Source organism: Oryx dammah, unplaced genomic scaffold, assembly GCF_014754425.2.
Source record: "Oryx dammah isolate SB20612 unplaced genomic scaffold, SCBI_Odam_1.1 HiC_scaffold_14, whole genome shotgun sequence".
Classification (NCBI taxonomy): Eukaryota; Metazoa; Chordata; class Mammalia; order Artiodactyla; family Bovidae; genus Oryx; species Oryx dammah.
This window is the reverse complement of record NW_024070198.1, coordinates 48,486,525-48,500,768: the sequence shown is the minus strand read 5'-3', so window position 1 is coordinate 48,500,768 and position 14,244 is coordinate 48,486,525. Positions and strand designations below refer to the sequence as shown.

Below are 14,244 nucleotides of genomic sequence, written 5' to 3'. Positions count from 1 at the left end.
CATATACACACACACACACAAATACCACACACACACCACCCACCCACCCACACACACACAGCTCCTGGTCTGCATTTTATGTCTCTGATGCCGAGTCAGCGTCGCTTACCCCAGGCCTCAGTCCTGATGGGCCCCTGCCTATTACCCATGCTCATTAAGGTATGTCAAACACAGGAAACGACTAATGTTGATTGATAGAAGCATCGCGTAAGGAAAAGAATCCGTCCTGACAACTGAAGCCATGAGGCCGCGCCGCTTCCTGGGTCTCTGCTTCGGCCTGAAGGCTTGTGGCTACGCTTTTCCCACCAGCTGGAATTTGGTGGACATGAGGCTACACAAGCAGTGTGTGTGTGGGGGGGGGGGTGGTAGCTGAGTGTCACACACACGTCTGATGGGCCCTCTCAGCCTAAGAGTTACTCGAGCTGAGTGCCCCACCCGGGGCCGCCTGGAGAGGAGCCGAGTGGCCCTGACCTCTTCCAGCCTCTGCCCCGGGGTCTCTGTTCTCTCCCCATCCCTTCCTCTGAATCACAGCTTCTTAAAACCAAAACACTCCAAAGGCACTGGACAAGCCCCTAGGATACGCGTCAGTCGGCAGCCACCCCAGTACCCTCGCTCGGAGGCGCCGGTGGACAGAAGAGCCTGGCGGGCTGCAGCGCACAGGGTCATCACGCTCACTGTTACTGTCTGAGGGCCGGCCGGGCCCCAGGCTGAGCACCACACATGCGAGGAATGAGGCCATGGGGCTTGAGGCGTTTGCCCACATGGTTCGACTCTGAAGCCCCCAGCAGGCCCTGGGGGTCTGGAGGCAGAGCTGTGCCCCTCAGCCCCAGCACACAGCCACGATCACTGCATCCCCAAAGCCAGCCACAGTCGCCGCCAGCCGGCTTGGTCCACAACCGTGAGGGGCTGGGAGGCCGAGGCAGGCCCGCTGAGCCCAGGCTCTCACAGGTGGGGCAGCGGGGCCCGCAGCGGGGTCTCTCCCTGGGGCGGGACCCCTGAGTGCAGACACAGGGCCAATGTCCTGCTTACAGGCCTGGGGTCCCCAGCATTCGCCTCACCCCTGCTGGCTTGGAAATGGAGAAGGTCGTGACAGGCCTTTTCCAGACAGCCATTCCCCTGGAGGGGGACGAGCCAGGCTCGGGAACAAGTGGTGTACCCCAGGGAGGGAAGGGCAGGAGAGAGACCAGGGCTGGAGGTCAGGCCCTTGTCCCTGCGCCCTTCCTGATGAGCAGGGGCCCTGGCCAGGCCGCCTCTCCAGCCCGGTCCCAGGTCCCCACTCACAGACACACCCCTCCAGGGTCAGACCCAGGGTCCCGCCCAGCCGTCACGTCCTGTGACTTTGAGAGTCCGCCAGGCCAGGGCGCCCACTCACTGAATTTCTACTTGGAGCTTTTCACTCCTATCTGCAATGCTGTTTCTTAGAGCTGAAACAGCGTCATCAGACAGCAGAGCAGCGTGTTTATCACACCGGGGGGGGGCCCCCAGCCCCTGTTACCATCCCCGTGACCTGAGGAGGCCCTCTAACTGTGGGCTGACACCCTTGGACACAAGTCTTCTGATGTGCGGGGTGCCGGCCAGCGGGCAAACGCCCCTGCTCACTCTTTGTGCCACAATGACCTGCTTGGGGTTTCAAAATTGCTTGCTATTTGATTATACGAAAGCACAGAAAAGTACCAATTTCTGAGTGGAGATGTCTATCACAAATGATCATCGCCGAGTTGGATAAGTGAAATTTGAAGTTTGTTTATCCCTCCCACTAGATTTCACAATGAAATTAGATTGTTTCTGCAGTTCTCTGAGGAAGAAATTGAAGCTTTATGAATAAACAGATACACAGAGGGACAGTTGGGAAAGAGCAATCCCGGGAGAAAAAAACCAACAAACAAACGCATTTCTCAGGGCCACGTAGCACATCAGTGAGGTACGAGATCGTGATTAAATGTAATTTTTCAAACAACTGGAGAAACTATTAACTATGACAGAGGCTGACGCACCTGCGCCGGGTGAATGAGAGGGGGGCCGTCCTGCCCGAAGTGAGGAGGCTGCGGTGGACGGAGCCTCCCGCGCAGGTGAGCGTCTGGAGGAGGAGACGTAAGACCCGCCCTCTCTCAGGACCTCCGGTCTTGCTCTGCCCTGGGTGGCCCTGCTGTCCCTCCTCGGTCCAGCCACCAGCTCCCACAAGCACGGTGTAGATGTGCTCGCCCCCGGCATGCAGGCCCCGGGGATCTGCGGGGAGCCCGTGCTCTCATGGTGGAACCGAGCCCTGAGACTACAGGACCCGAGGCCCCGGTCCTCCCGCAGCACAGACCTCAAACCACGATCCAGCTTGGACTCCGGGCACTCCTGGCCAGGAGCGGGTAGACACACAACCGACATTGCTGTGGGGTCGCTTGTGAGCGCAGGAACGCAGCTGCATCGGTGAGCGCTCCTCACGCCACTGACACTTAGAGACGTGTTCTCTGTAGAACCCTGAGGCATGCAGCATTGTTTGAGCAAAGGCAAAGTGGAAAGAGAGCGCAGAAGTAGCTCTGATGCGTCGCCAGAAGGCTTCTCTGTGCTGTGTGTCCTCTGCCCAGCTCTGCTCCATCAGACCGCCGAGGTTCCCTGTCAAACTGGAGAACCTTCTCCCTTGAACCCAAAGGGACGAGACAAGTGGGGAGACGGCAGTGAGGCATTAAGTCTGCAAAAGAAACATGCCACTGGGCTTCTTGAATAATCATGAGATCAAACGTCTCAGTTGAGGGTAATTGGAGATGTATCAAGATTTCCTTCTTCGTAAGGAGAAGAAAAGAATCTTCAAACCCCTGAGAAAAAAGGTTTGCCTGTGGCAAAGAACATTATATAAATGTCCACCCTGCCAGAAACTTCGATTGTCTTAGATGTGAAACGCAGTTTATCAGCATCAGTGTTTCCCGTAGCCAAGGCAACAGCCTCAGACACAGTAAAGGAAAACATGAAGACAGCATTACCAAGAAAATGTGCTCATTTAAAAGACAAAACAACTGTAAAAATGAATAAGTAAATAACTATCCTTACAAATCTCTCTACCCTTTTCCCCAGCGTAGGCCATGCATGTAGGTATTGTTGGGATGTTGACGGAAAGGTGAGCCCCGTCTGGGGACACCAGGAACAAAGCTGTTTGATGCTCCTGAAACCCAACGGCAGGTTTAACAGATACTCAGTAGCAATGTTAGCTCTTGGACTAGGCTAAGTACCGAGTGCATATTCCGAGTGCATATTGAAATTCAGCCTGCTGTCTTAACTTGAAGGAGGGATTCATCAACGTTCCAGTGTATATGCTCTTCACGGTGTGGGTGCCTCTGTAAAGTGTTCCCTCTCCCTCCGAGATTATCACCTCATATGCTCTGCACCCTGGTGACCATCTCTGCCCTCCCATTTAAGGCTTTGCTTTGGGTCCCCGCCTGGAGTTACACTGTGTAGCTTATTGAAATGAATAAAAGAGGTTTATAAATAGAGACTGTTTAGATAAAGGCAAACATCATCCACTGGAGAAGAGAGGCTTATCTGCAGCAGACGTGTGTTTATCCAGGGAGATCAGCAGCATGTGAAGCCTCACCACCCGGGTTTCAGAGGACGTGAAACTGCCACTGATGGGCCAGCGGTCCAGCCCCCAGCCCAGCCCCCGGGACTGTACTCCAGATACATCGGGCTATGTGTCCCCAGGGCAGAGCAAGGACGATTCCAGGGCAGCAGCAAGTGACAAAGAGAATGGGATCCACGCTGATGGATGCTGGGCCTCATGTCACGCTTGTGTGTGTGTGTGCGCGCGCGCACGCAGCTGCGTCCGACTCTGCGACCCCATGGAATGAGGCCCGCGAGGCTCCTCTGTCCATGGGGTTTTCCAGGCTAGATTACTGGAGTGAGTTGCCATTTCCTCCTCTAGGGGAACTTCCGGGCCCAGGGATCAAATCCGGGTCCCTGCGTCTCCTGCATTTGCAGGGCTTCTTTACCACCACGCCACCAGGGAGGTCCCATGTCATGCTTACAGGACAGAAATGATGACTTCTCAAGAGATGCTTCTGCAGCGTCACATTTCAGGTGGTGCTTCAGTGGTCAAAGAATCCAGTCATGACTTGAGACTAAACACACACTTGAAGGAGTCTTGGGTTTAGCCTCTAACTGAACAAGGCAAACGGGATAGGTTATATAGACAACATGGGGGTATCTGAGGTTCATTTCTTGCAAACTCAGGCAACTTTTCTCTCCCCTGCAGTTTACAGAACGCTTAGGCACCTGTGAAGGGTCCGAATGCAGGGGACAATTTGTGTCAACAGCCCTCGAGTGTCCTTCTTTCTAGGGGTATTCTTTCAAAGACACCCAAGATTTCCTGAAAGTGATCAGCCATTGGTCCATCTGATAGGCAGAGTGACACTCGTAAAGTCTCAGCCGCTGTAGATCTAATAGAAACTGTCTGGCTTCATTAAATGGTGAGAGTTGAATCCTGCATAAACTCCATGAAATAACTTACTTTACTTTGCTTCTGAGAACAGCCCCAGAGGCCCGACTGCTCCTGGGTTGTGAGCGTGAGGCACCACCATCCCCACGGGAGATGACACCACCGGGTCCTTGTTCAATAGCAGCCTGCTTTGACAGCTCGGGGTGGGTGTGGCTGGCTTGATGATGGCCCTGCAGGGTCCACATCTCCCCGCCTGAATCAGAAGCTCAGGGGTGCAGCCCGGCAGTCTGTGTTTAAACACGATCTCTCGCTCCGGGGAGATCCTGACACAGGTTAAAATGGACAGCGCTGCCCAAGGGGCCAGGCTCTGACCTCCAACCTGTGCATTGCAGAGACTCCAGAGAGCACCCTCGTGCTCACAGACACCCAGGTACCCTTGTCTCTGGTAGATCAGCCTGCACCAGCGCCAGCCTCCTGGAGCACTGTTATGCTCTGAACCACTCTAGCCTAGGGATCTCCAGGGCAGTTCAGTAAATGCAGCAGATGTGGGAGACACGTGTTCAAGCCCTGGGTTGGGAAGATCCCCTGAAGAAGGAAATGGCTACCCACTCCAGTATTCTTGCCTGGAGAATCCCATGGACAGAGGAGTCTGGTGGGCTAAAGTCCGCAGGGTCACAAAGAGTCAGACCTCACTGAGCCACTGATCACAGCAACAACAAAAGATAAGGGAGGAGGCTGAGGGGAGGGATTTGGAGAAGATACTCCCGGAAGGTGCCATGAAGCATCTGCTGTCACATTCCAGATGTGGGTTTATTCCATAGACAAAGGAGAATCATTGCTCGGATTTAAGCAGAAGAACAAAGGACTAGCTTCTCATTTTTAAAAGATAACTCTGGTGATAATGCAGCCCACTGGGAAATGGTTGAAACAGTCTGGACAGAAAAAAACGACTATTTTATTTTTCAGGCTAGGAGTGTTAAGGATGGAGGCCCAGAGAATGGGTCTCAGACATGCTTACAGGGTATCAGCGGACAGTTCTTCAGAACCAAGCAGCACGTTGCCAGGGCAAGTGGGAGAAGTCAAGGTGACTTTCTGGGTTTGGGCACGAGTTTGAAATGTGAGAAAATCCCAGCTGACATTACCTTCTGTTCTCACATTATCAGAACCTGTCTAGTGGAGCCCTGGGCGTTCTTCAGTTTCACGTCACTTGTCATAAGCTCCCGTGTCTCTTGTCTGAGGATCCCAAGCTTGGTTCAGTCCTGGATAAATGTCACTGGAAGCCTCTGTCATCAGAACTCATTCTGGGTGACTCTGGATATATTTATTATATCGTGTGCACCGATCTTACTTTTTAGGAGAAATAGAAACCAGGATTGAAATTTAAAAGTGGCTTTTGGACATGCTGAACAGAAACAGTTTTTGAATAGACTGTGCTATTTCCAAATATTTGAAAATTTATATTTCACCACACTAAACATCTGTCAGCCTTCCCTGGTTGCTCAGCTGGTAAAGAATCTGCTTGCAATGCGGGAGACCCGAGTTCCATCCACGGGTTGGAAAGATCCCCTGGAGAAGGGAACAGCTATAGAGTTCACACACTCTCCTTAAAAACAGAGATGTGTGTGTTTTATCTTTGTCTTTCTTCTCACTTCCAGCCCCAAGAAACTTGCCTCATGCATAGTATATGCTGAATAAACATTGCTATTTGCTGATCTTGTAAATAACTTGGAAAATAGAAAGACTGCCTGAGTTTCTTATCACATTTTGCTTCTCCAAATTAGACACTATTCTCAGAAATGTCTTGACAGAAATGCTTAATGCCAGCAGGGTATGTCCCTTATTCTATACTACATCGATACCAATTAGAAATTCTGTAATCAGTGACATGTTGGCATAGCCTGAGTGCTTTAACAGGCCTCATCTCTTAAGTGATAAGAACTATTTAAGAAAAATGAATACATTTGTATCCATGTCATGGTTTATATTTTTAGACAAAAACTAAGTCCTGGATGACTACTTTTTTTCAATTTGATTTTATTTCAGTCCTAACTTGTAAGTCACATCTTCCCAATGAGGATGTTTGAGTAACCCCTTCACTCACACTGATCTCCAAGGTCTTTCAAGATGTTATAGAGGAGACCAATCATTGAGAAACAGGTGTTCCTGGTACTGACTCCTGTTTTCTCTGAACAGAGAATGTGTTTGTTCACATTTAGTTAAGGTGACATGACCTAGTGGCTGGTGCCGTGTGCCAGGCTCAGTTGCAGAAATGGGAGGAAGGGTGAGGAAGGTGAGGCCATCCCTGGGGAGCTTGGAGCCAGGTAGAAAAGATGCTCATTCAAGGATGATCCAACCAGGTTCTTCTGGGGATTTCCAGGAAGGCTTCCTGGATAAGTGCCTGCCGAGCTGAGTCTTGATGGATGAACCGAGAGTTTCCAGGCCTGAGGCAGGTACACAAGACTCTGGGCAGAGGGAACCATGGACAAGGGTGCCTGTGCACTTTGTGCTTTGAAGGACAGAGGGCTGAGTCCCTGCGGGAGAGTCAGGAGATTCATGTGACTGTAGGCAGGTGTGTTCTGGAAGCAAGTGGTGAAAGCGGGAGAGCAAGCTGGAGTCGGGTGCGAAAGGACCTTGTGTGTCTTCTGAGAAGACTGATCTTTGTCCTGCGGCTGAAGAGAAACTGCCCACTTGCAAACTGGGGAGTGGAAGAGTCTTTCCTTAAGACATACCAAGTGAAAGACAGAAAATGGATTGGAGCCGGAGAGGCTGGAGACGGGGAGACTGATTAGAGGCCATTGCAATAAACAAGGGAGTCAAGGTCAGCTGGCGTGGTGGGCCCAGCAGGCAGGAGGCAGAGGGGCTGGGAGAGGTGGAGGTTTGGGTGCATTGGGGGGTAAAATTGGTGAGAAGAGGTTGTTGATTGAATGTGAAAACTAAGAGAATGAGGAAGCCAGAAGACAGCTACAGCGTTTCTCATTAGTGCCTGCAGGGGATACTGCCTCTAACTTAGGACACGAATTTCCCAGCAAAGGGAACAGGAACTGAAGTGCGAGTGAACGGGCAGAAGGCCCCAGCCCATCACTGCCTCTGACAGCAGGGTGCCCATGACGGGGACTTTAAACCAGGACATGATCAGAGAAAAGCTCCTCGCTCTCTGTCTCTCCCTTAGAAGCTGAAACAAAACATGGACAAAAGTTTTAGGTGAGCAAAAAACCCCAGAAAACAAAAAGAAACAGCTTCTGCGTGTGTACAAGTGTGTCAATACTGCTCCATGGAAACCAGCCTGGACTGGCCCACGGCCTAGAATGTTCTGTATGGTGACAAGCTCACCATACACTTCAGTGTTGATCTTCCTCAAAGGCTGAGCTGGGTTTTTGAAGTGCTTACCAGTGATATGAATTAAGCCTTATGTTGGACTATTTTACTAAAGCTTGAAGATAAAAGAATTTGTGGTTTGTGGCAGCTATGTAGTGCTGGTGCAACTGTGAGGAGATACCCCATGTTCAAGGGCAAAGGAGAAGCCCCAGCAAGGTGGTAAGCAGGGCAAAATCGTGTTTAGAATCAAACCACATACTCGCCAGAGACACTCAGAAGGCTCAAACATACCTGTGTGCACCAGGACCCAGAGACCCCCAGAGACTGAGACAGGGCTGTGTCTGAGCGTCTCCCGTGGGGGTGCAGGTCGGCATGGACTTCTGTAGGCGCAGGGGCTCTGGGTGCAGCTGACCTAGGTGTGGCATAAGCCCTCTTGGAGGAGGTCCCCTTTAACCCCACCATAGAGCTGCCAGAACTCACACAGGACTGGGGAAACAGACTCTTGTAAAGCACAAACAAAACCTTGTGTGCCCCAGGACCCAGGAGAAAGGAGCAGCGATCCCACAAGAGACTGACCCAGACTAGCCCGTGAGTGTCCGGGAGCCTCTGGCAGAGGCGTGGGTCAGCAGTGGTCTGCTGCAGGGTCGGGGGCACTGAGTGCAGCAGGGCATCATGGGACCTTTGGAAGGAGGTCACCATTGTCCCCATTGCCTCCACCATAGTTTGGCTTCAGGTCAAATAACAGGGAGGGGACACAGCCCCGCCCTTCAACAGAAGATTGGATTAAAGATTTACTGAGCATGGCCCTGCTGTGTTTCAAATCCTGAAAGATGATGCTGTGAAAGTGCTGCACTCAATATGCCAACAAATTTGAAAAACTCAGCAGTGGCCACAGGACTGGAAAAGGTCAGTGTTCATTCCAATTCCAAAGATCAAATTGCCAACATCCTCTGGATCATGGAAAAAGCAAGAGAGTTCCAGAAAAACATCTATTTCTGCTTTATTGACTATGTCAAAGCCTTGACTGTGTGGATCACAATAAACTGTGGAAAATTCTGAAAGAGATGGGAATACCAGACCACCTGACCTGCCTCTTGAGAAATCTGTATGCAGGTCAGGAAGCAACACTTAGAACTGGACATGGAATAACAGACTGGTTCCAAATAGGAAAAGGAGTACGTCAAGGCTGGATATTGTCACCCTACTTATTTAACTTCTATACAGAGTACCTCATGAGAATCGCTGGACTGGAAGAAACACAAGCTGGAATCAAGATTGCCGGGAGAAATATCAATCACCTCAGATATGCAGATGACATCACCCTTATGGCAGAAAGGGAAGAGGAGATAAAAAGCCTCTTGATGAAAGTGAAAGAGGAGAGCAAAAAAGTTGGCTTAAAGCTCAACATTCAGAAAACGAAGATCATGGCATCCGGTCCCACCACTTCATGGGAAATAGATGGGGAAACAGTAGAAACAGTGGCAGACTTTATTTTTGGGGGGCTCCAAAATCACTGCAGATGGTGACTGCAGCCATGAAATTAAAAGACACTTTCTCCTTGGAAGAAAAGTTATGAGCAACCTAGATAGCATATTCAAAAGCAGAGACATTACTTTGCCAACTAAGGTCCGTCTAGTCAAGGCTATGGTTTTTCCAGTGGTCATGTATGGATGTGAGAGTCGGACTGTGAAGAAGGCTGAGCACCAAAGAATTGATGCCTTTGAACTGTGGTGTTGGAAAAGACTCTCGAGAGTCCCTTGGACTACAAGGAGATCCAACCAGTCCATTCTGAAGGAGATCAACCCTGGGATTTCCTTGGAAGGAATGATGCTAAAGCTGAAGCTCCAGTACTTTGGACACCTCATGTGAAGAGCTGACTCATTGGAAAAGACTCTGATGCTGGAGGGGATTGGGGGCAGGAGGAAAAGGGGACAACAGAGGATGAGATGGCTGGATGGCATCACGGACTCGATGGACGTGAGTCTGAGTGAACTCCGGGAGTTGGTGATGGACAGGGAGGCCTGACGTGCTGCAATTCATGGGGTCGCAAAGAGTTGGACACGACTGAGCGATTGAACTGAACTGAACTGAGCATGGCCCTGCCCATCAGAACAAGACCCAGTTTTCCCCTCTGTCATTCTCTCCCATCAGGAAGCTTCCATAAGTCTCTTATCCTTCTCCATCAGAGGGCAGGCAGACTGAAAACCACAATCACAGAAAGCCAACCAATCTGACCACATGGAGCACAGCCTTGTCTAACTCAGTGAAACTATGAGTCATGCCGTGTAGGGCTAAACAAGATGGGCGGGTCATGTTGGAGAGTTCTGACAATACGTGGTCCACTGGAGGAGGGAATGGCAAACCACTTCAGTATTCTTGCCTCGAGAACCCCATGAACAGTGTGAAAAGGCAAAAAGATAGGACACTGAAAGATGAACTCCCCAGGTCGGTAGGTGCCCAATATGCTACTGGAGATCAGTGGAGAACTAATCCCAGACAGAATGAAGACACAGAGCCAAAGCAAAAACAACACCCATTTGTGGATGTAACTGGTGATAGAAGTAAAGTCTGATGCTATAAAAAGCAATATTGGAACCTAGAATGTTAGGTCCATGAATCAACGCAAACTGGAAGTGGTCAAACAAGAGAGGGCAAGAGTGAACAGTGACATTCTAGGAATCAGCGAACTAAAACAGACTGGAATGGGTGAAATTAACTCAGATGACCATTATATCTACTGCTATGGGCAGGAATCCCTTAGAAGAAATGGAGTAGCCATCATAGTCAACAAAAGAGTCTGAAATGCAATACTTGGATGCAATCTCAAAAACAACAGAATGCTCTCTGTTCGTTTCCAAGGCAAACCATTCAATATCACAGTAATCCAAATCTATACCCCAACCAGTAACACTGAAGAAGCTGAAGTTGAATGGTTCTATGAAGACCTACAAGACCTTCTAGAACCAAAAAAGATGACCTTTTCTTTATAGGGGACTGGCATGAAAAAGTAGGAAGTCAGGAAACACCTGCAGTAATAGGCAAATTTGGTCTTGGAGTACAGAATGAAGGAGGGCAAAGGCTAATAGAGTTTTGACAGGAGAATGCATTGGTCATAGCAAACACCATCTTCCAACAACATAAGAGAAGATTCTACACATGGACATCAACAGGTAGTCAATACAGAAATAAGATTGATTATATTCTTTGCAGCCAAAGATGGAGAAGCTCTATACAGTCAACAAAAACAAGACTGGGAGCTGACTGTGGCTCAAATCATGAACTCCTTATTGCCAAATTCAGACTTAAATTGAAGAAAGTAGGGAAAACCACTAGACCATTCAGATATGAGCTAAATCATATCCCTTACGACTATACATTGGAAGTAACAAACTGATTCAAGGGATTATATCTGATAGAGTGCCTGAAGAACTGTGGATGAAGGTTCATGACATTGTATAGGAGACAGTGATCAAGACCATCCCCAAGAAAAAGAAATGCAAAGATGCCAAGTGGCTGCCTGAGGAGGCCTTACAAATACCTATGAACAGAACAGAAGTGAAAGGCAAAGGCGAAAGGAAAGATATACCCATCTGAATGCAGAGTTCCAAAGAATAGCAAGGAGAGATGAGAAAGCATTCCTCAGTGATCAATGAAAAGAAATAGAGGAAAACAACAGAATGGGAAAGGCTAGAGATCTCAAGAAAATTAGAGATACCAAGGGAACATTTCATGCAAAGATGGGCTCAATAAAGGACAGAAATGGTATGGACTTAATAAAAGCAGAAGATATTAAGAAGAGGTGGCAAGAATACACAGAAGAAGTATACAAAAATGATCTTCATGACCCAGATAATCACGATGGTGTGATCACTCACCTAGAGCCAGACATCCTGAAATATGAAGAGAAGTGGTCCTTAGGAAACATCACTATAAACAAACCTAGTGGAGGTGATGGAATTCCAGTTGAGCTATTTCAAATCCTGAAAGATGATGCTGTGAAAGTGCTGCACTCAATTTGCCAGCAAATTTGGAAAACTCAGCAGTGGCCACAGGACTGGAAAAGGTCAGTTTTCATTCTACACAGAAAGGCAATGCAAGCTCAAACTACCGCACAATTGCACTCATCTCACACGCTAGTAAAGTAATGCTCAAAATTCTCCAAGCCAGGCTTCAGCAATACATGAACCGTGAACTGCCTGATGTTCAAGCTGGTTTTAGAAAAGGCAGAGGAACCAGACATCAAATTGCCAATATCCGCTGGATCATGGAAAAAGCAAGAGAGTTCCAGAAAAACATCTATTTCTGCTTTACTGACTATGCCAAAGCCTTTGACTGTGTGGATCACAATAAACTGTGGAAAATTCTGAAAGAGATGAGAATACCAGACCACCTGACCTGCCTGCTGAGAAATCTGTATGCAGGTCAGGAAGCAACATGTACTGTACATGTACATAGAACTGGACATGGAACAACAGACTGGTTCTAAATAGGAAAAGGAGGACGTCAAGGCTGGATATTGTCACCCTGCTTATTTAACTTACATGCAGAGTACATCATAAGAAACACTGGGCTGGAAGAAGCACAAGCTTGAATCAAGGTTGGTACAATATCAATAACTTCAGATATGCAGATGACACCACCCTTATGGCAGAAAGTGAAGAAGAACTAAAAAGCCTCTTGATGAAAGTGAAAGAGGAGAGTGAAAAAGTTGGCTTAAAGCTCAACATTCAGAAAACTAAGATCATGGTATCTGGTCCTATCACTTCCTGGCAAATAGATGGGAAAACAATTGAACCAGCAACAGACTTTATTTTGGGACTCCAAAATCACTGCATGTGGTGATTGCAGCCATGAAATTAAAAGACGCTTACTCCTTGGAAGGAACGTTATAACCAACCTAGCAGCATATTAAAAAGCAGAGACTTTACTTTGCCAACAAAGGTACGTCTAGTCAAAGCTATGGTTTTTCCACTAGTCATGTATGGATGTGAGAGCTGGACTATGAAGAAAGCTGAGCGCTGAAGAATTGACGCTTTTGAACTGTGGTGCTGGAGAAGACTCTTGAGAATCCCTTGGACTGCAAGGAGATCCAATCAGTCCATCCTAAAGGAAATTAGTCCTGAATATTCATTGGAAGGACTGATGCTAAAGCTGAAACTCCAATACTTTGGCCACCTGATGCAAAGAACTGACTCATTTGGAAAGCCCCTGATGCTGGGAAAGATTGAAGGCAGGAGGAGAAGGAGATGACAGAGGATGAGATGGTTGGATGGCATCACCGACTCAATGGACATGAGTTTTAGTAAACTCATGTTGTTGATGGACAGGGAAGCCTGGCGTGCTGCAGTCCATGGGGTAGCACAGAGTTGGACACAACTGAGCGACCTAACTGAACTGAACTGAGGAGTCATTTCTCCTGCTACCATGGGTACCTGTGTGAAGGAGTAATTCATGTCACCTTCTGCCAAGCAGCACGTTCAGATTGTCTTTTCACTGAGGTATAATTGACATCAGTTACTTTCGTTTAGAGCTTCCCTTGGACCTCAGCTGGTAAAGAATCCGCCTGCAATGCAGGAGACCTGGGTCGGGAAGATCCCCTGGAGAAGGAAATGGCTACCCTTTCCAGCAGTCTTGCCTGGAGAATCCCATGGACAGAGGAGCCTGGTGGGCTACAGTCCGTGGGTCTGCAAGAGTCAGACACGACTTAGCGACTAAATCACCACCAGCATATTAGCTTCGGGTGGACAACATGATGATCTGATGCGTGTATGTTGGAAAGTGACCACTCTATGAAATCTAGTTGCCATTCATCCCTAGACATACTTATGGATTTTGTTTTTCTTCTTGTGATGTGAATTTTAAAGACTTGCCCTCTTGGCAACTTTCAAATACGCAATGCAATATTGCCGCCTGTAGCTGGCAGGTGGGGCCTTCCGTCCTGCGGCTCATTCCGTTCATCACTGGGCTCTGTGCCTTTTTGCCCGTCACTCAGTTCCTCCGCTGGCCACCCGCTGCTTCTGGCAGCCACCTGTCTGTTCTCTGTGTCTATGAGCTCGAGTTTTTTGTTTGTTTTGTTTTTTTAAAATCCATGGTGAGACAAGAACCCATAGTCTCTCTTTTGGCCTGCTGGGTCTTCACTGCTGCGCAGGGGCTTCCTCCAGCGTGGCAGGCGAGGGCCCCCCTCTGGCTGAGGTGTGCAGGCTTCACTGCTGTGTCTTCTCTCGTTGAGGAGCACGGGCTCTTGAGGGCTGGCTCAGGAGCTCTGACGTGTGGGTTTCGTTGATCTGTGGTGGGTGCGATCTTCCTATATCGGGGATCGAACCTGTATCCCCTGCGTTGGCAGGAGGATTCCTATGAACAGGACCACCAAGGAAGTCCAAGCTTGGGTTTTCGTGTTTTTCAGATCCCATATGTAAGCGACATTTGTCTTCCTATGTCCAACTTGTTTCACCTAGCAGGATGCCCTCAACGTCCGGTCACGTATCTGTAAATGACAGGATTGCCTCGTTTCT

General features: G+C 48.8%; 1 long non-coding RNA gene across 1 annotated transcript in view; it reads right to left on the bottom strand.

The window, feature by feature from the left end:
- The window catches only part of LOC120873843, a 28,810-nt gene extending 14,828 nt beyond the window's left edge, over positions 1-13,982 (bottom strand). Inside the window, exons 1-2 of the long non-coding RNA XR_005723539.1 lie at positions 13,940-13,982; positions 10,856-10,858 (exon numbers count right to left, since the gene is read on the bottom strand). This is a non-coding gene — a long non-coding RNA (uncharacterized LOC120873843). The remainder of the gene's footprint in view (positions 1-10,855; positions 10,859-13,939) is intronic.
- Between the last annotated feature and the right edge of the window lie 262 nt (positions 13,983-14,244).